General features: G+C 40.6%; 3 long non-coding RNA genes and 8 other non-coding genes across 11 annotated transcripts; 2 read left to right on the top strand and 9 right to left on the bottom strand.

The window, feature by feature from the left end:
- Window positions 1-700: 700 nt before the first annotated feature.
- Trnac-aca (transfer RNA cysteine (anticodon ACA)) lies at window positions 701-782 on the bottom strand. Its single transcript has one exon. It is a non-coding gene; the product is annotated as a tRNA-Cys (tRNA).
- Window positions 783-3450: 2668 nt separating this feature from the next.
- Window positions 3451-4473, bottom strand: LOC143470387 (uncharacterized). Its single transcript, XR_013119359.1, has 5 exons — window positions 4367-4473; window positions 4134-4253; window positions 3919-4003; window positions 3626-3823; window positions 3451-3559 (listed from the first exon to the last, which is right to left on the bottom strand). It is a non-coding gene; the product is annotated as an uncharacterized LOC143470387 (long non-coding RNA).
- Window positions 4474-5770: 1297 nt separating this feature from the next.
- On the bottom strand, window positions 5771-5852 carry Trnaq-uug (transfer RNA glutamine (anticodon UUG)). The gene has a single exon. It is a non-coding gene; the product is annotated as a tRNA-Gln (tRNA).
- A 1004-nt stretch (window positions 5853-6856) lies between these two features.
- Window positions 6857-6938, bottom strand: Trnac-aca (transfer RNA cysteine (anticodon ACA)). Its single transcript has one exon. It is a non-coding gene; the product is annotated as a tRNA-Cys (tRNA).
- Window positions 6939-9914: 2976 nt separating this feature from the next.
- Window positions 9915-10473, bottom strand: LOC143472849 (uncharacterized). The gene is made up of 3 exons (XR_013120163.1): window positions 10341-10473; window positions 10125-10209; window positions 9915-10029 (listed from the first exon to the last, which is right to left on the bottom strand). It is a non-coding gene; the product is annotated as an uncharacterized LOC143472849 (long non-coding RNA).
- Window positions 10474-10778: 305 nt separating this feature from the next.
- Window positions 10779-11500, bottom strand: LOC143472033 (uncharacterized). The gene is made up of 3 exons (XR_013119586.1): window positions 11418-11500; window positions 11104-11263; window positions 10779-11041 (listed from the first exon to the last, which is right to left on the bottom strand). It is a non-coding gene; the product is annotated as an uncharacterized LOC143472033 (long non-coding RNA).
- A 5584-nt stretch (window positions 11501-17084) lies between these two features.
- Trnak-cuu (transfer RNA lysine (anticodon CUU)) lies at window positions 17085-17157 on the bottom strand. The gene has a single exon. It is a non-coding gene; the product is annotated as a tRNA-Lys (tRNA).
- Window positions 17158-17232: 75 nt separating this feature from the next.
- Trnal-uag (transfer RNA leucine (anticodon UAG)) lies at window positions 17233-17315 on the bottom strand. Its single transcript has one exon. It is a non-coding gene; the product is annotated as a tRNA-Leu (tRNA).
- A 259-nt stretch (window positions 17316-17574) lies between these two features.
- Window positions 17575-17657, top strand: Trnal-uaa (transfer RNA leucine (anticodon UAA)). The gene has a single exon. It is a non-coding gene; the product is annotated as a tRNA-Leu (tRNA).
- A 120-nt stretch (window positions 17658-17777) lies between these two features.
- On the top strand, window positions 17778-17849 carry Trnac-gca (transfer RNA cysteine (anticodon GCA)). Its single transcript has one exon. It is a non-coding gene; the product is annotated as a tRNA-Cys (tRNA).
- Window positions 17850-18046: 197 nt separating this feature from the next.
- Trnan-guu (transfer RNA asparagine (anticodon GUU)) lies at window positions 18047-18120 on the bottom strand. The gene has a single exon. It is a non-coding gene; the product is annotated as a tRNA-Asn (tRNA).
- Window positions 18121-19393: the final 1273 nt, after the last annotated feature.

Raw genomic sequence — 19393 nt, forward strand, 5'->3', positions numbered from 1 at the left:
GGCCACGACAACTGTGCTTAAGGGCTCAATTCCCAATATAAAGACAATTTTGAGCCGGCACACAGTGATTATTACGTGTTCGTACTCAATGCGTCATATTAAAAAAAGTAAGAAATTTTCCGGTCCAATGCGCATGTGACGTCGATGTGAGCTAGTTTTGTTGTTGTTTTGGCGACAGCTGGTTCCAGGTTTAGGCTAAATTGTACATTTTTTGAGGGTTTGATTTTTCGGTTTTTAGGAGTATTTGTGCTAAATTTTTAAGTTCAAAACTTGCTGTAAAGTTTAGGTAGCTGTTATAGAAAACTGAGTACATGGATTTTGTCCAAATTAAGACTGCAGACAGTCCTGACCTAGATGTCGTTGCAAGCCAAAATTCAGTGTAGGTTTATGATGTGAATTTGCGACAGTAGCGTCTTGATTTAATGTACTTTGCATTGAAAAGCCTATCTCTTTCAAATGGGAATTGACCCCTTAATGTTCAATGCAAATAGATAAAATCGCACTTTCGCAAATCACTTATGGAAGCGTGAATTTAATTCCACATTGTCGTCGAGATTCGAACCTACGCCGGCAAGGCCCAAAAAAATTTCAAGTCTGTCGCCTTAACCACTCGGCCACGACAAATGTGCTTAATGTTCAATGCAATTAGATAAAATCGAACTTTCTGCGAATCACTTATGGAAGACTGATTTCAATTCCGCGTTGTCGGCAGGATTCGAACATACGCGGGCAGAGCCCAACAGATTTGTAGTCTGTCGCCTTAACGACTCGGCCAAGACAACTGTGATTAATGTGCAATACAAATAGATAAATTCGCACTTTTCTCGAATCACTTATAAAAACATGATTTCAATTACGATTTGTCGGTAGGATTCGAACCTACGCGGGCAAGGACCGACAGATTTCATGTCTGTCGCCTTAACCACTCGACCACGACAATTTTGCTTAATGAGCAATGCAAATAGACAAAACCTATTGTCTAGTCGAGCGTAGTCGAGCGTAGTCGAGCGTAGTAGAGCGTAGTAGAGCGTAGTAGAGCGTAGTAGAGCGTAGTAGAGCGTAGTCGAGCGTAGTCGAGCGTAGTCGAGCGTAGTCGAGCGTAGTCGAGCGTAGTCGAGCGTAGTCGAGCGTAGTGGAGCGTAGTCGAGCGTAGTCGAGCGTAGTCGAGCGTAGTCGAGCGTAGTCGAGCGTAGTCGAGCGTAGTCGAGCGTAGTCGAGCGTAGTCGAGCGTAGTCGAGCGTAGTCGAGCGTAGTCGAGCGTAGTCGAGCGTAGTCGAGCGTAGTCGAGCGTAGTCGAGCGTAGTCGAGCGTAGTCGAGCGTAGTCGAGCGTAGTAGAGCGTAGTAGAGCGTAGTAGAGCGTAGTAGAGCGTAGTAGAGCGTAGTAGAGCGTAGTAGAGCGTAGTAGAGCGTAGTAGAGCGTAGTAGAGCGTAGTAGAGCGTTGTAGAGCGTAGTAGAGCGTAGTAGAGCGTAGTAGAGCGTAGTCGATCGTGCTTGAGCGTAGTCTAGCGAAGTGGAGCGTAGTCTAGCGTAGTCTAGCGTAGTAGAGCGTAGTAGAGCGTAGTCGAGCGTAATAGAGCGTTGTTAAGCGTAGTCTAGCGTGGTGGAACGTTCAGACGTCAACTTTCAGCTTTCAGCTCCGTCATGCAAATCGACAGCTCTGACGATCAGAAAAATCCGAGCACCATTAAAAAGGTTCGCGTACTATTTCGGTCGATATGGCATTGCTAATAACCAAAAATACAGTTTCACGATGGAGAACTTATCCAGACACCATTTCCTACGATACTAACCCTCATTTTTAAGGGCGCTTTCACCCCTAACCCTAACCTCTCTATGAAATGGAGTCATTTTGCCAGATGCGACCGGTCATTAAGTCCTAACTCTGAACATTTGGCAACCGGTATTGTATTTAATTTATTTGGTAGAGAACAGTTCCACCAATGAGAACTTGTCCAGACACCATTTCCTACGATGCTAACCCTCAATTTTAAAAGCTATTTCAACCCTAACCCTAACCCCTCAATTAAAAGGAGTCATTTTGCCAGATGCGACCGGTCATTAATTCCTAACCCTGAAAATTTGGAAACCGGTATTGTATTTAATTTAGTTGGTAGATAACAATTCCGCCATACAGAACTTGTCCAGACACCATTTCCTACGATACTAACCCTCAATATTAAGGGCGCTTTCACTTCTAACCCTAGCCCCTCAATTAATTGGAATCATTTTGCCAGACGCGACTGGACATTAGGTTCTAACCCTACAAATTTAGAAACCGGTATTGTATTTATTTTAGATCGTAAAGAACAGCTCCACGATGAACAACTTTTCCATACGCTCCTTACTACGATTCAAAACCTCAACTTTAATGCGCGCTTTCACCCTAACCCTAACCCCCCAATTAAATGGAGTCATATTTCCAGATGCCGCTGGTCAATAAGTACAAACCCTGAAGATTTAGAAACCGGTATTGTATTTAATTTATTTAGTATAGAACAATTCCACCATAGAGAACTTGTCCAGACACCATTTCCTACGATGCTAACCCAAGAGGAAAAAGGCTTTACTGTAAACCTGCTTTACGGGTTTTGCGTCACACTACTTACGGTGCATGTCTTGAAGGCATCTCATAACATGTCTTGAATGAAGCACTTTGTTAACATCGTCGTTCCGAATTGCGTTCCTTCTATCGCTCTCCCTGATTTCGTGGCGTCTACAAATATTTTCGGCAACATCAAAGTTTGAACAAAACTTTAAACAAACCAATAACATACCGTTCCTGGAGACGTCTCCGGTAAAACTCGTTCCACTGCTTGATCAGTATCATGGTTGGTTGATAATCAAAGCTGCACTCTGCCGCATGCCTCATAGTTAAGAATTTTATGAATGCAACTATTGCGGCATTGTGCGCAATGAAGGTTGAAGGCTTGCACTTGCCTTCCTCAAGCAACTGCCAACGTAGTCTGTATTAAACGCAACAAATCACAAATATAGCAAATTCTACGCTGTTACTTACTTTAACGTGCTTTTCTATGTATGTGTCCAAGCTGAAAGCGTGCAAATCCTCAAAACTACAGTTAGAAACTATTCTTTGTAGAATACATTTCTGCTTTTCCGCATCGACCAAGCGTTTTCCCCCTCCATCGACGGATTGCAAATAAAGCGAGAAATTTCTGAAGCAGGCAGTCCAGGAAAAACGGACTGTTCGGTTCAGGCGACTGAACAGACAATAAGTGTTATAACAATACACATACAACTAAAAGCGCAGCATGTTCGTGAAGCACTTCTTCTCTTTAAATATTGCTACATACATATCTAGACAAGCAATTACCTTTGCTGTATTATCACGTCGCCGTTTATCAAACGACATTACTAGCTCCTTCACTTGTGTGTCATCCTTATCATGTTTCGCACCTTACAGGTGTTGCACCAGATGCTTTACATATTTATCGCATAAGGGGCACTTTTTCTTCCCTTCACGAGACAGCTCATTGTATGATATTTTATGAACGTCTCTGCAATGACGACCAACATTCATCACCATTTTTTCGCATATGCTTAAAAAAATGTCACAAAATAAACTAGGAAATAATGTTTTCAGGGCAGCTAAATAAAAACCATACCTGCATTATTTTGCCTTTCTTCTGTGGTGACGCTTCTTCCCCGGCACCTCCTCTGCACCACTATGCTCCGCTTCACCTTCTAACCCGTCAGATTCCCTTTCATCCACCACCATCTCGTCTTCTTTTTTCTCCGACACTTCTTGCCCTGCTGCCTCTTCCATCTCTTCTTCTGATTCCCGTTCGATACTTTTCTTTTCGCTTTCATCATAAAACAAAGCATTTTAAGTCATCACAGTTTACATAGAGCATGGTAATTTTTAAAATCTCGCATAAGTTCAAGCCATGTTACTCACAGACTAACTGTCGATGCGTTGTAGCATTACTGACGCCACTATTTCTTGGGCAGCCACGACTTCGGACGCTGAGTTGGCGAGGCTCCTAACACAGCAGACATGGAACAACTTACCAATTAATGTAAAAAATATTTAAAAAAATAAAAATGAAACTCAAATTCGGTTTCTATACATAAAAAAAAAAACAATTTGAATGCTAACATTAAGTGGCTTACTTATAATCAAGAGGTAATTCCTGGCCAACCTCGCCCATACTTTCGATTGTGCTTTAGGCGAAATTAGACCTCTGTAGGTCTTTATCTTTAATTGAATAATTGCGGCCCTCTTGAACTGAGCTGCAAAAGAAACATTTTCACCTTTTTCCGCTACTAACTGGCACACACTTTACGAAGAAATCTTTACGAATTTGTGTCAAGAACAGAGTGAAAGAAAAAGTGAAAATTCTTACCCAAAACCTTGTACTAACGATCTCATTTTCTTCTTTCGAGTTTCAGTATAACCAGGCTCTGCATCCTTAAAGTTCTTGGGAATTTTCTTTTTTTTCATTTAATAAGCTACAAATAAAACGACAACAATTTATAACTTGTAAATCAACAGAATTTACAGAACGCATAGCTACGCACCCTTTCTGGCAACTTTGTAGGACTGATGATCGTGTCCACGTCGTCATCAGATTACGACCTGTGTGACAGAATGCTTTCGGTTTGAGGTCGGGGTAAATTTTTCGCCACCTCCGGCCAACTTCAACCCTCGCTGCATCCTTTTTTCCGCAAACTACTTTGCTCATTAATAGGGAAAATTATTTCAAATTTCTTTTCCGTTGAACCGGACAAGGTTGTCCAGCCCTTCCTTCAACCAGCCAGGCATAATAATTGTTGCATCCCCATATTTTGCGAATATTTTGTGATCTTGCACCTGCATTAAAAACATCCCTTTTTTAATAGTTTTCTACATGAAAGGAGAATGTGGTGACTTACCCGAATAATCCAACCTTTCCTGGTCCGGCAGCCATAGTTAAGTTCTTCCACGAGCATGTTGCGGACCACACTTGTCCGCTGCGAGTTTTTGGTTATCTGATAGGCCATGAGGATTTCCCCATGGTCCTTCTCACCTCCGTTCCGGGATCGTTTTCCCAGACTGCATGTTTGTAGAATATAGTGAGTTACTGTATCAACGAAAAATGAAACAATCAATATTAGATTTGTTTAATATCTTGCAGCCTACAACCGATAATTTAAAACAGGAGCTAGGCCTACAATATGCTAAAACAGAGCAACCAACTGAACAGTACCTCACTCCACGTGCGTTGCTGAGAAGTGAAGGTCAGTCTGAGAAGTGAACTGGGTTGATTGCATTTCTTGCTTGAGTGATCACATGCGAATTTATAAAATCTCTAAGATTTGGAAAGGGAATTATCTACACAGCATACCATGCAAAATTTAAAATTTGCTTGCCTGCCATAATTTTCCAAAAGCAACAAATGCAATTTTACGTTTAGCAGCGATAGAAACGCAAGATAGAAATGGCCACGCAGATTTTTACAAGATCATCGTTCGTTGTTTCTTCTACGAATCAATTTAAATTTTGTTTTAATTTCATCATTCATTTTTATTTCAAAGGCAAATTTTTTAAGATTCGATTTTAATTAAAGCAAATTTATACTGTTAAAGATTTATACTTATCGTCCCATCTTGGCTTACCACGGTCATCCAAGATGGGACAAAAAGAGCCAAGCAGACTTCTAGTCTCTCGTCACAACCACTCGGCCACGACAACTGTGCTTAATGTTCAATGCAAATAGATAAAATTGCACTTTTTTCGAATCACTTATGGAAGCGTGATTTTAATTCCACGTTGTCGGCGGGATTCGAACCTACAACGGCAAGGCCCAACAGATTCAAAGTCTGTCGCCTTAACCACTCGGCCATGACAACTGTGCTTATTGTTCAATGCAATTAGATAAAATCGCACTTTCCGCAAATCACTTATGGAAGCATGATTTTAATTCCCCGTTGTCGGCAGTATTCGAACATACGCGGGCAGAGCCCAACAGATTTCGAATCTGTCGCCTTAACCACTCGGCCACGACAACTGTGCTTAATGTGCAATGCAAATAGATAAAATCGCACTTTTCTCGAATCACTTATGAAAACATGATTTCAATTCCGCATTGTCGGCAAGATTCAAACATACGCGGGCAGAGACCAACAGATTTGTAGTCTGTCGTCTTAACCACTCGGCCACGACAACTGTGCTTAAGGGCTCAATTCCCAATATAAAGACAATTTTGAGCCGGCACACAGTGATTATTACGTGTTCGTACTCAATGCGTCATATTAAAAAAAGTAAGAAATTTTCCGGTCCAATGCGCATGTGACGTCGATGTGAGCTAGTTTTGTTGTTGTTTTGGCGACAGCTGGTTCCAGGTTTAGGCTAAATTGTACATTTTTTGAGGGTTTGATTTTTCGGTTTTTAGGAGTATTTGTGCTAAATTTTTAAGTTCAAAACTTGCTGTAAAGTTTAGGTAGCTGTTATAGAAAACTGAGTACATGGATTTTGTCCAAATTAAGACTGCAGACAGTCCTGACCTAGATGTCGTTGCAAGCCAAAATTCAGTGTAGGTTTATGATGTGAATTTGCGACAGTAGCGTCTTGATTTAATGTACTTTGCATTGAAAAGCCTATCTCTTTCAAATGGGAATTGACCCCTTAATGTTCAATGCAAATAGATAAAATCGCACTTTCGCAAATCACTTATGGAAGCGTGAATTTAATTCCACATTGTCGTCGAGATTCGAACCTACGCCGGCAAGGCCCAAAAAAATTTCAAGTCTGTCGCCTTAACCACTCGGCCACGACAAATGTGCTTAATGTTCAATGCAATTAGATAAAATCGAACTTTCTGCGAATCACTTATGGAAGACTGATTTCAATTCCGCGTTGTCGGCAGGATTCGAACATACGCGGGCAGAGCCCAACAGATTTGTAGTCTGTCGCCTTAACGACTCGGCCAAGACAACTGTGATTAATGTGCAATACAAATAGATAAATTCGCACTTTTCTCGAATCACTTATAAAAACATGATTTCAATTACGATTTGTCGGTAGGATTCGAACCTACGCGGGCAAGGACCGACAGATTTCATGTCTGTCGCCTTAACCACTCGACCACGACAATTTTGCTTAATGAGCAATGCAAATAGACAAAACCTATTGTCTAGTCGAGCGTAGTCGAGCGTAGTCGAGCGTAGTCGAGCGTAGTAGAGCGTAGTAGAGCGTAGTAGAGCGTAGTAGAGCGTAGTAGAGCGTAGTCGAGCGTAGTCGAGCGTAGTCGAGCGTAGTCGAGCGTAGTCGAGCGTAGTCGAGCGTAGTGGAGCGTAGTCGAGCGTAGTCGAGCGTAGTCGAGCGTAGTCGAGCGTAGTCGAGCGTAGTCGAGCGTAGTCGAGCGTAGTCGAGCGTAGTCGAGCGTAGTCGAGCGTAGTCGAGCGTAGTCGAGCGTAGTCGAGCGTAGTCGAGCGTAGTCGAGCGTAGTCGAGCGTAGTCGAGCGTAGTCGAGCGTAGTCGAGCGTAGTCGAGCGTAGTCGAGCGTAGTCGAGCGTAGTCGAGCGTAGTAGAGCGTAGTAGAGCGTAGTAGAGCGTAGTAGAGCGTAGTAGAGCGTAGTAGAGCGTAGTAGAGCGTAGTAGAGCGTAGTAGAGCGTAGTAGAGCGTTGTAGAGCGTAGTAGAGCGTTGTAGAGCGTAGTAGAGCGTAGTAGAGCGTAGTAGAGCGTAGTCGATCGTGCTTGAGCGTAGTCTAGCGAAGTGGAGCGTAGTCTAGCGTAGTCTAGCGTAGTAGAGCGTAGTAGAGCGTAGTCGAGCGTAATAGAGCGTTGTTAAGCGTAGTCTAGCGTGGTGGAACGTTCAGACGTCAACTTTCAGCTTTCAGCTCCGTCATGCAAATCGACAGCTCTGACGATCAGAAAAATCCGAGCACCATTAAAAAGGTTCGCGTACTATTTCGGTCGATATGGCATTGCTAATAACCAAAAATACAGTTTCACGATGGAGAACTTATCCAGACACCATTTCCTACGATACTAACCCTCATTTTTAAGGGCGCTTTCACCCCTAACCCTAACCTCTCTATGAAATGGAGTCATTTTGCCAGATGCGACCGGTCATTAAGTCCTAACTCTGAACATTTGGCAACCGGTATTGTATTTAATTTATTTGGTAGAGAACAGTTCCACCAATGAGAACTTGTCCAGACACCATTTCCTACGATGCTAACCCTCAATTTTAAAAGCTATTTCAACCCTAACCCTAACCCCTCAATTAAAAGGAGTCATTTTGCCAGATGCGACCGGTCATTAATTCCTAACCCTGAAAATTTGGAAACCGGTATTGTATTTAATTTAGTTGGTAGATAACAATTCCGCCATACAGAACTTGTCCAGACACCATTTCCTTCGATACTAACCCTCAATATTAAGGGCGCTTTCACTTCTAACCCTAGCCCCTCAATTAATTGGAATCATTTTGCCAGACGCGACTGGACATTAGGTTCTAACCCTACAAATTTAGAAACCGGTATTGTATTTATTTTAGATCGTAAAGAACAGCTCCACGATGAACAACTTTTCCATACGCTCCTTACTACGATTCAAAACCTCAACTTTAATGCGCGCTTTCACCCTAACCCTAACCCCCCAATTAAATGGAGTCATATTTCCAGATGCCGCTGGTCAATAAGTACAAACCCTGAAGATTTAGAAACCGGTATTGTATTTAATTTATTTAGTATAGAACAATTCCACCATAGAGAACTTGTCCAGACACCATTTCCTACGATGCTAACCCAAGAGGAAAAAGGCTTTACTGTAAACCTGCTTTACGGGTTTTGCGTCACACTACTTACGGTGCATGTCTTGAAGGCATCTCATAACATGTCTTGAATGAAGCACTTTGTTAACATCGTCGTTCCGAATTGCGTTCCTTCTATCGCTCTCCCTGATTTCGTGGCGTCTACAAATATTTTCGGCAACATCAAAGTTTGAACAAAACTTTAAACAAACCAATAACATACCGTTCCTGGAGACGTCTCCGGTAAAACTCGTTCCACTGCTTGATCAGTATCATGGTTGGTTGATAATCAAAGCTGCACTCTGCCGCATGCCTCATAGTTAAGAATTTTATGAATGCAACTATTGCGGCATTGTGCGCAATGAAGGTTGAAGGCTTGCACTTGCCTTCCTCAAGCAACTGCCAACGTAGTCTGTATTAAACGCAACAAATCACAAATATAGCAAATTCTACGCTGTTACTTACTTTAACGTGCTTTTCTATGTATGTGTCCAAGCTGAAAGCGTGCAAATCCTCAAAACTACAGTTAGAAACTATTCTTTGTAGAATACATTTCTGCTTTTCCGCATCGACCAAGCGTTTTCCCCCTCCATCGACGGATTGCAAATAAAGCGAGAAATTTCTGAAGCAGGCAGTCCAGGAAAAACGGACTGTTCGGTTCAGGCGACTGAACAGACAATAAGTGTTATAACAATACACATACAACTAAAAGCGCAGCATGTTCGTGAAGCACTTCTTCTCTTTAAATATTGCTACATACATATCTAGACAAGCAATTACCTTTGCTGTATTATCACGTCGCCGTTTATCAAACGACATTACTAGCTCCTTCACTTGTGTGTCATCCTTATCATGTTTCGCACCTTACAGGTGTTGCACCAGATGCTTTACATATTTATCGCATAAGGGGCACTTTTTCTTCCCTTCACGAGACAGCTCATTGTATGATATTTTATGAACGTCTCTGCAATGACGACCAACATTCATCACCATTTTTTCGCATATGCTTAAAAAAATGTCACAAAATAAACTAGGAAATAATGTTTTCAGGGCAGCTAAATAAAAACCATACCTGCAGTATTTTGCATTTCTTCTGTGGTGACGCTTCTTCCCCGGCACCTCCTCTGCACCACTATGCCCCGTTTCACCTTCTAACCCGTCAGATTCCCTTTCATCCACCACCATCTCGTCTTCTTTTCTCTCCGACAGTTCTTGCCCTGCTGCCTCTTCCTTCTCTTCTTCTGATTCCCGTTCGATACTTTTCTTTTCGCTTTCATCATAAAACCAAGCATTTTAAGTCATCACAGTTTACATAGAGCATGGTAATTTTTAAAATCTCGCATAAGTTCAAGCCATGTTACTCACAGACTAACTGTCGATGCGTTCTAGCATTACTGACGCCACTATTTCTTGGGCAGCCACGACTTCGGACGCTGAGTTGGCGAGGCTCCTAACACAGCAGACATGGAACAACTTACCAATTAATGTAAAAGATATTAAAAAAAATAAAAATGCAACTCAAATTCGGTTTCTATACATAAAAAAAAAAAACAATTTGAATGCTAACATTAAGTGGCTTACTTATAATCAAGAGGTAACTCCTGGCCAACCTCGCCCATACTTTCGATTGTGCTTTAGGCGAAATTAGACCTCTGTAGGTCTTTATCTTTAATTGAATTATTGCGGCCCTCTTGAACTGAGCTGCAAAAGAAACATTTTCACCTTTTTCCGCTACTAACTGGCACACACTTTACGAAAAACTCTTTACGAATTTGTGTCAAGAACAGAGTGAAAGAAAAAGTAAAAATTCTTACCCAAAACCTTGTACTAACGATCTCATTTTCTTCTTTCGAGTTTCAGTATAACCAGGCTCTGCATCCTTAAAGTTCTTGGGAATTTTCTTTTTTTTTCATTTAATAAGCTACAAATAAAACGACAACAATTTATAACTTGTAAATCAACAGAATTTACAGAACGCATAGCTACGCAACCTTTCTGGCAACTTTGTAGGACTGATGATCGTGTCCACGTCGTCATCAGATGACGACCTGTGTGACAGAATGCTTTCGGTTTGAGTTCGTGGTAAATTTTTCGCCACCTCCGGCCAACTTCAACCCTCGCTGCATCCTTTTTTCCGCAAACTACTTTGCTCATTTATGGGGAAAATTATTTCAAATTTCTTTTCCGTTGAACCGGACAAGGTTGTCCAGCCCTTCCTTCAACCAGCCAGGCATAACAATTGTTGCATCCCCATATTTTGCGAATATTTTGTGATCTTGCACCTGCATTAAAAACATCCCTTTTTTAATAGTTTTCTACATGAAAGGAGAATGTGGTGACTTACCCGAATAATCCAACCTTTCCTGGTCCGGCAGCCATGGTTAAGTTCTTCCACGAGCATGTTGCGGACCGCACTTGTCCGCTGCGAGTTTTTGGTTATCTGATAGGCCATGAGGATTTCCCCATGGTCCTTCTCACCTCCGCTCCGGGATCGTTTTCCCAGACTGCACGTTTGTAGAATATAGTAAGTTACTGTATCAACGAAAAATGAAACAATCAATATTAGATTTGTTTAATATCTTGCAGCCTACAACCGATAATTTAAAACAGGAGCTAGGCCTACAGTATGCTAAAACAGAGCAACCAACTGAACAGTACCTCACTCCACGTGCGTTGCTGAGAAGTGAAGGTCAGTCTGAGAAGTGAACTGGGTTGATTGCATTTCATGCTTGAGTGATCACATGCGAATTTATAAAATCTTTAAGATTTGGAGAGGGATCCGATAAAAAATGAGCCAAAAAATATTGTCGTGTTTTTGATTGAGAACAATTTTCAGAAAAGTCTCACATCTTGGGTGACTTTACCCTAACATATAACCGTGTATGATGAACACAGTTGCCATCTCGTCTGGAGCACTATTAACTGAATCAGTGTGACAATGTAGTAGCATGGCGTTGTTCGAAGGACTGTCGATTGTTGTAACTTGAAACTCACATAATCATTTGAAATAAAACTTAGAGGCATAGGCGCCCACAAGGTAATTTATAAGGGAGAACAAGTTTGTGGTTCTCTTCAGTTTCATGTCATTTAATTGCAGGAAAAGCAACGACAAACCTGGTACACGCGACCTGTTTGTTTACAGGTAGAGACTCCCAATCTTTTACAACAATATTTCTGGGCAGGATGTGAACAAATTTTACTTTGCTTTCTTAATCATATGGAAATTTAGAATAGCAAAATAGCAAAAACTTGAATACGAAGCGTCCAAAGCAATAGGTTTTACCGAATTAGACTGCAATTAAACTACAATGCAGTATCTCAAAAATACCATAAACCAGAACGTATATAAAATAGAAAATCGTGAACAACAGTAAACAAACAAGAAGTAGCCTTTGTACTCGTATACGAATTCCCAGTATGCTTTTAATTGAGAAGTTGTACACACGAGGCAGGACGAGAATGACAGGATGTAAAAATTTCCTCGTTTGGAGAGCGACATGGGCTTAATGTAAACACTGAAGTAAAATTCGATCACGTTGTAACGTATGAAAGACATATATGGCAAACACTGCATAGTAAATATATTTCACCTGATAAAGAATAATATTGGCCTACTGTTGACTGTCATGCAATCAATTACAGTCGGATAAGATTTAAGCAGAGAGATGCAAAGAAAACAATTACAAGCACGATGCAACATGGTGGAGCAATTAATTTAACATCAAAACAAAAAATAATGAGGAGGTAAGAAAATACAGGCTCATATACTTTGGTGGTCAAATCGTAGGTCAAACAAATATCGTCTTGTCATTGATTATAAATTGGTCAATAAACAAACAACCGACAGCTGTTACCCTCTCCCGTTCTTACATAAGTTTTCCGATGTTTTGTATGGTAAGACTGTCTTCTCCAAACTCGATCTCCAGGCCGCCTACCACCAAATTGAGGTGGCTCGTGAGGATGTTCACAAGACGGCATTCGTTTGCCCTCTTGGACAATTTGAATATACAAGACTTCCGTTTGGTTTGTCCGAGTATCAAATTGCCAAAAAGTATGGTATCTGGAAAATGGCTACGAATTTTGTACCCATTTCAAGATTAACTTGCAAATCACTACTCCAAATTAGAAATTTAACTGGGCAACTCGCAAAAGGCTATTGTATTGCACAGCGTTTAACTTTTGCAATTTCAATTTTGTGGATAGTAAAGAAACAAATTGCAATAATTTTGATTAAAAAAGTGTTTTAGGTAAATAACCGCAAGATGAAGCCAGACAAGTCTATTTTTGAATTGCGATACATTAGTGTCAAGTGGTGAAAGCGTTTTATTGCAGTAAAATATTGTTTTTGCTGTTTCAAATTTGAGAAAATTAACTTTTTCTCCAACGCGTAAAAACGCTCTGTGTTAGTGATTGTTGGTAGGCCCAACGTCAAATCGTGTAATATTGTAGTTAGCGCGCCAACCTAGGTCCGACGAAGAATTTTTGTTGGACTCTACCCGACCTATAAGCCGCTGGCCATTCAGCGATTAAATTATCGTTGGTGGGCCGCCAGAAGCAAGCTAACGGCTCAACGTCGGCCCTCGAGCAACGTGCTATCTGGTTTTGCATTGCACTAACTGAGAACGTTGAAAAACCGCTAACCCATTTTTACCATATACAAAACTCATAAAATGTTTCGCAACAATTTCGTTGTCTTTGCGATTGGTCAATTCCTTGGTGAATTAACACAGCGTCGCACAATTCTGAAAAAATGAAAATTATCAAACTTTATGAGCACTAAATTACCTAATATCAAGGTTTAGTTTTTTTTCGATGTATAATTTCTACGTATAATCTGCAGAAACAGCAAAGTATAGCCATAGATTTCTTTTATATAATAATAATATTTGTTATATATAATAATATATCTAAGTGTCTTGAGGTACCAAAGCAAAAAATTCATTTCATTTGCATTGCGTTCGTATTTTTTGTAAGTTATAATTCGCACGGGTACAAATATGCACGAAGTAACTATTACCAAATGTATCTCGCAACGTATACGGGTATCAAATTGCACGAAGTAAAAATTACCAAATGTATCTCGCAACTTATACGGGTAACAATTTGCACGAAGTAACAATTACCAAATGTGTCTCGCAACGTATACGGGTATCAAATTGCACGAAGTAACTATTACCAAATGTATCTCGCAACGTATGCGGGTATCAAATTGCACGAAGTAAAAATTACCAAATGTATCTCGCAACTTATACGGGTAACAAATTGCACTAAGTAACAATTACCAAATGTGTCTCGCAACGTATACGTGTATCAAATTGCACGAAGTAAAAATTACCAAATGTATCTCGCAAAGTATACGGGTATCAAATTGCACGAAGTAAAAATTAACAAATGTATCTCGCAACGTATACGGGTATCAAATTGCACGAAGTAACAATTACCAAATGTATCTCGCAACTTATACGGGTAACAAATTGCACTAAGTAACAATTACCAAATGTGTCACGCAACGTATACGGGTATCAAATTGCACGAAGTAACTATTACCAAATGTATCTCGCAACGTATACGGGTATCAAATTCCAACAAAAAATCTTCGTCGGACCTAGGTTGGCGCGCTAACTACAATATTACACGATTCGACGTTGGGCCTACCAACAATCACTAACACAGAGCGTTTTTACGCGTTTGAGAAAAAGTTAATTTTCTCAAATTTGAAACAGCAAACACAGACTTGAAACAGCAAACACGTTTCCTACGATGCTAACCCTCAATTTTATAAGCGATTTATCCCCTAAGTCTAACCCCTCAATTAGATGGAGTCATTTTGCCAGATGCGACCAGTCATTGGGTTCTAACCCTAAAAATTTAGAAACCGGTAATGTATTTATTTTAGATCGTAAAGAACAGCTCCACGATGAACAACTTTTCCATACGCTCCTTCCTACAATACTCACCCTCAATGTTAAGGGCGCTTTCACCCTAACCCCTTTATGAAATGGAATCAATTTGCCAGATGCCGCTGGTCAATAAGTCCTAACCCTGAACGTTTAGGAACCGGTATTGTATTTAATTTATTTGGTAGAGAACAATTCCACCATAGAGAACTTGTCCAGACACCATTTCCTACGATGCTAACCCTCAATTTTAAAAGCGATTGCACCCCTAACTTCAACCCCTCAATTAAATGGAGTCATTTTGCCAGATGCGACCGGACATTAGGTTCTAACCCTACAAATTTAGAAACCGGTGTTTTATTTATTTTAGATCGTAAAGAACAGCTCCACGATGAACAACTTTTCCATACGCTCCTTCCTACGATGCAAAACCTCAACTTTAATGCGCGCTTTCACCCCTAACCCTAACCCCCCAATTAAATGGAGTCATTTTGCCAGATGCGACCGGTCATAAAGTCGTAACCCTGAAAATTTGGAAACCGGTATTGTATTTAATTTATTTGGTAGAGAACAAATCCACCATAGAGAACTTGTCCAGACACCATTTTCTACAATGCTAACCCTCAATTTTAAAAGCTATTTCACCCCTAACCTTAACCCCTCAATTAAATGGAGTCATTTTGCCAGATGTGACCGGACATTAGGTTCTAACCCTACAAATTTAGATACCGGTATTGTATTTATTTTAGATCGTAAAGAACAGCTCCACGATGAACAACTTTTCCATACGCTCTTTTCTACGATGCAAAACCTCAACTTTGATGCGCGCTTTCACCCTAACCCTAACCCCTCTATGAAATATGGTCATTTTGCCAGATGCCGCTGATCAATAAGTCCTAACCCTGAACATTTGGTAACCGGTATTGTATTTAATTTATTTGGTAGAGAACAATTCCAGCGTAGAGAACTTGTCCAGACATCATTTCCTACGATACTAACCCTCAATTTTAAAAGCTATTTCACCCCTAACCCTAACCCCTCAATTAAATGGAGTCATTTTGTCAGATGCGACCGGTCATTAAGTACTAACCCTGAAATTTTGGAAACCGGTATTGTATTTAATTTATTTGGTAGAGAACATTCCACCATAGAGAACTTGTCCATAGAAAAGGACAAGTCCATTTGGAGCACTGGATCCACCCATCATTCTCGGATGATTTGGAATACATTTCGTTGCAGTAAAAGCATTCTGCATCTACGTTGTTATCACTTTCATCGACTGTGTCCTTCTGCTGCATTGATGACCTGGAAACCTTAGCTTTCTTCATAGAACACTTTTTTGATAAACTTGTTTTACTCCTGTTGCCAGATACCGCGGATCGGCTACGATTCGTTGCAGCCAACTGCTTCTTGTATGGTGAACTGGTTAAAATAGCAGTTGCACCTCTTAGACTTCCTCTTTTGGCGAGTGTGAGCTGCTTTCGGCATAGGAAGCACTTCAACAGGACTTATAATTGTGAAACTGGAATTTTCATCTTCAGGAGAGGACGGTTGGGAGACATCTATTGGCTGTGCAGGTAACGATTCAGGTATCTCGGGAAGACCAACCGCATCTAAGCCAATATTTTTGCCATCACAATCAATGCTAGTTGAACTAATATTAACGGAGTAAGTATCGGTGTTGGTTGGAACAGGATCAGGATCAGGATCAGGATCATAGGTCCACTTTACCCCCACCCCTCAGTTACTATTATTTTGACTGTTGGCCAAAGTTTGGCTAGTCAGTAAGCGGAATAAACATATGTAATGCATACGTGATAAAGTAAAACTGCTTTCTATCATTCAACCAACGTTCTACCTTATGCATGTAAAATAAAATCTAAGTTGCAAGACATACCTTTCAATAGATCAGAGAGTACAAAAAACGAATTCCGTGCCTTTTCTTGCCTTCTTTTCCACGTAACCTCGAATAATGGCGTGTGCAACCACGTTATGTCATGCTTCACTAAACTTAGTGGTATCCGCGCGGTTAAAAAACTTTATTAAGAAAATAAGAGGGGTGTGCCACTTTACCCCGTTGGTCCGCTTTACCTCACCTTCTCCTACCGTTTCACGGTATAAATTTTCTCTCAAGATGAAGTGATTGTTGTTGGTAAAACTCAGTTAAAGGACGTCCCTTGGAGGGATCGAACTAGCGACCTTTCTGTTAACAGCCGAACGCGCTAACCTATTGCGCCACAGAGACAATGAAAATGCTTCGTTCGCTTAGATCGAAAATATTCAACATTTTTGTTCTTCATCCTTTCGTGATTCAGGTCGGAAAGATCAGTATTCAAGAAACACAATAATTCATTTGTTTAAGTTCATACCACAGTTGCATTCATTCTGGTAAGTAAGGAGTGTCTATTTAAGCAATAACAACAAAAGACGCCCAACGTGGGGCTCGAACCCACGACCGTTGGATTAAGAGTCCAACGCTCTACCGACTGAGCTAGCCGGACGATGACTAAGCAAGTATAAAGTAGAATCAAATCGAACATGTAACAGCAATATGGAAGCGCTGCAAAAGTTATACTTGACAAAAGCGGGATTCGAACCCGCGCCTCCAAAGGAGACTGCGACCTAAACGCAGCGCCATAGACCGCTCGGCCATCCGGCCTGACACTACCGAGGTTTTCTTCTTACTGAACACTTTTCTCTCTTTTGATTTAGAATTTTAGATGATCTGTTCGAATAGTGTAAAATTTTATTAACACCTTTTCGAAAATGTACGAACGGTTGTATCCTGCCCGTGCTTGTATCACTCTTCCGACCTCTCCACTAAATCGATAAGGCAATGAATGAAATGTATAAATGAACTAACTTCCTTTTCAATTTAATGGTAAAACTACCCAAAACCGCTCAAGTTTCAGACCATCACTGGGTTGGCCGAGCGGTTAAGGCGTTGGACTTAAGTTCCAATGGACATCTGTCCGCGTGGGTTCGAGTCCCACACCCAGTAGAGTCACTTCACTCTTTTTTCGAGTTGGCAAATAAAGGATGGTGTTTTTAATAATTTCATATACTTCACAAAATGAGATTGTAATATGCAAAACGTATGACTACTGAAAGTGAATGTAAAGGGGGTAAAGCTCAGTGGTAGAGCATTCGACTGCAGATCGAGAGGTCTTCGGTTCAAATCCGGGTGCCCCCTTTTTCCTTTTGACATGATGAATTTCACCAGTTTTAGAACTTTCAGCAGGCGCTTGTTTTATACTCCACTCTTTAGCTTGCTCTTTAGCTTGCGGCTGTGGGGGGCCTTAAACTTGATGTTTAGAACAAAAGCACCGTTTCTAGGTATAAAATTTCTTTAACATGAAGAGTTTGTTGTTCGTAAAACTCTCCTAAAGACGTCCCTGGGTGGGATCGAACCACCAACCTTTCGGTTAACAGCCGAACGCGCTAACCTATTGCGCCACAGAGACATGGAAAATGCTTCGTTTGCTTAGATGGAAGTGCATCAAGAATGTTCAAAAGTTTTCCCCTATGTGGCTTTCCGTGTTGCCTTAAAAAACAAAACAGTAATGAATACGATCGTCACTACCATATGAAACGTGGCTGCTATGTCATTTGATGAAGCTTGAATGTCTGTAAACTATACACTGAAGGTTAGGATTACTTGTACTGTACCTGGTGGAACTCCGAACGGAAAAAGTTATCTTGCTTTGCAGCTTTGCTGGACTTATGATTTGTTTCCTTAGTTTTGAAACCGACGGCAATTATTCTTTTTCTGCGACGTCACATATTCAACCAGAAGATTTATCACCTGTGTCGCAAGCTGAGTTGGTTGATTAGATTTCATCTGAATCAGATTAGGCTTAGAGTTCTTCTGAAACGGCATAGTAGCAAGCAAAAGCGTACGTTTCAATTTCAACCAATGGATGCTGACGTGAGGTGTATCTGCTCGTTTTGTAGTGTTACATATCAACAAAATTTCCACTGCAATTTGATTACTCTGATTGATTATCTGCTAGATTTTTATCATATCAGTAGATGTGTTTTGCACGGGTGCCCTGTTTTTCATTTTAACAGGAACAAATTTACCAGTTTTCCAAATTTCAACATGGCCTGTTTAAAAATCCACTCATGAGTTTGAAATGATGGGGTCGTGGGGGGCCTTAACCTTGACAATATTGGAATCATGACTTGGCGTTTAGAACAAAAGTAGGGGAGGGTGGGGTAAAGCGGACCACCTAAGGCTTAAATCATTACAATTCACTGATTTCACTAAAACATTTGACTTGTTTGTTTTGAGAGTTAACTCGAAGGTATTTCGCTAATTTTTGAAGTGCCCTTTTATTGATTGCTTGCTTTCTTACATAAAATTTATTTTTTATTTAAAAGCCCCTCCAATAGTACACTTTAACCCACATGTGTGGGGTAAAGTGGACCACCGTAAGTTTTTGAGTGCGGCTTCACATTGACAACAACATTTGGGAAATCGTGACTAGCAACTGACGGCCTTGGAGAACGACTTCGTGAAGGCTTTCTTGCAAAACCTCTTCTAGATTTGGAAGAAATTGACTATCAATGCTATTTTATGAATCAGTTCAACTAACATTACCATAACAAACCCTCGAAGTTGCAAAACAAGTTTGTTGGAAAATTATTTTTAAATTTATTCGCATCTGGCCAAATTTATAAGCTTTAGCGTAAAATTTTGTGGGGGTTAGGATTTGGCAAGAAATTAGACCGATT

This window comes from Clavelina lepadiformis, chromosome 1, assembly GCF_947623445.1.
Source record: "Clavelina lepadiformis chromosome 1, kaClaLepa1.1, whole genome shotgun sequence".
Taxonomy (NCBI): Eukaryota; Metazoa; Chordata; class Ascidiacea; order Aplousobranchia; family Clavelinidae; genus Clavelina; species Clavelina lepadiformis.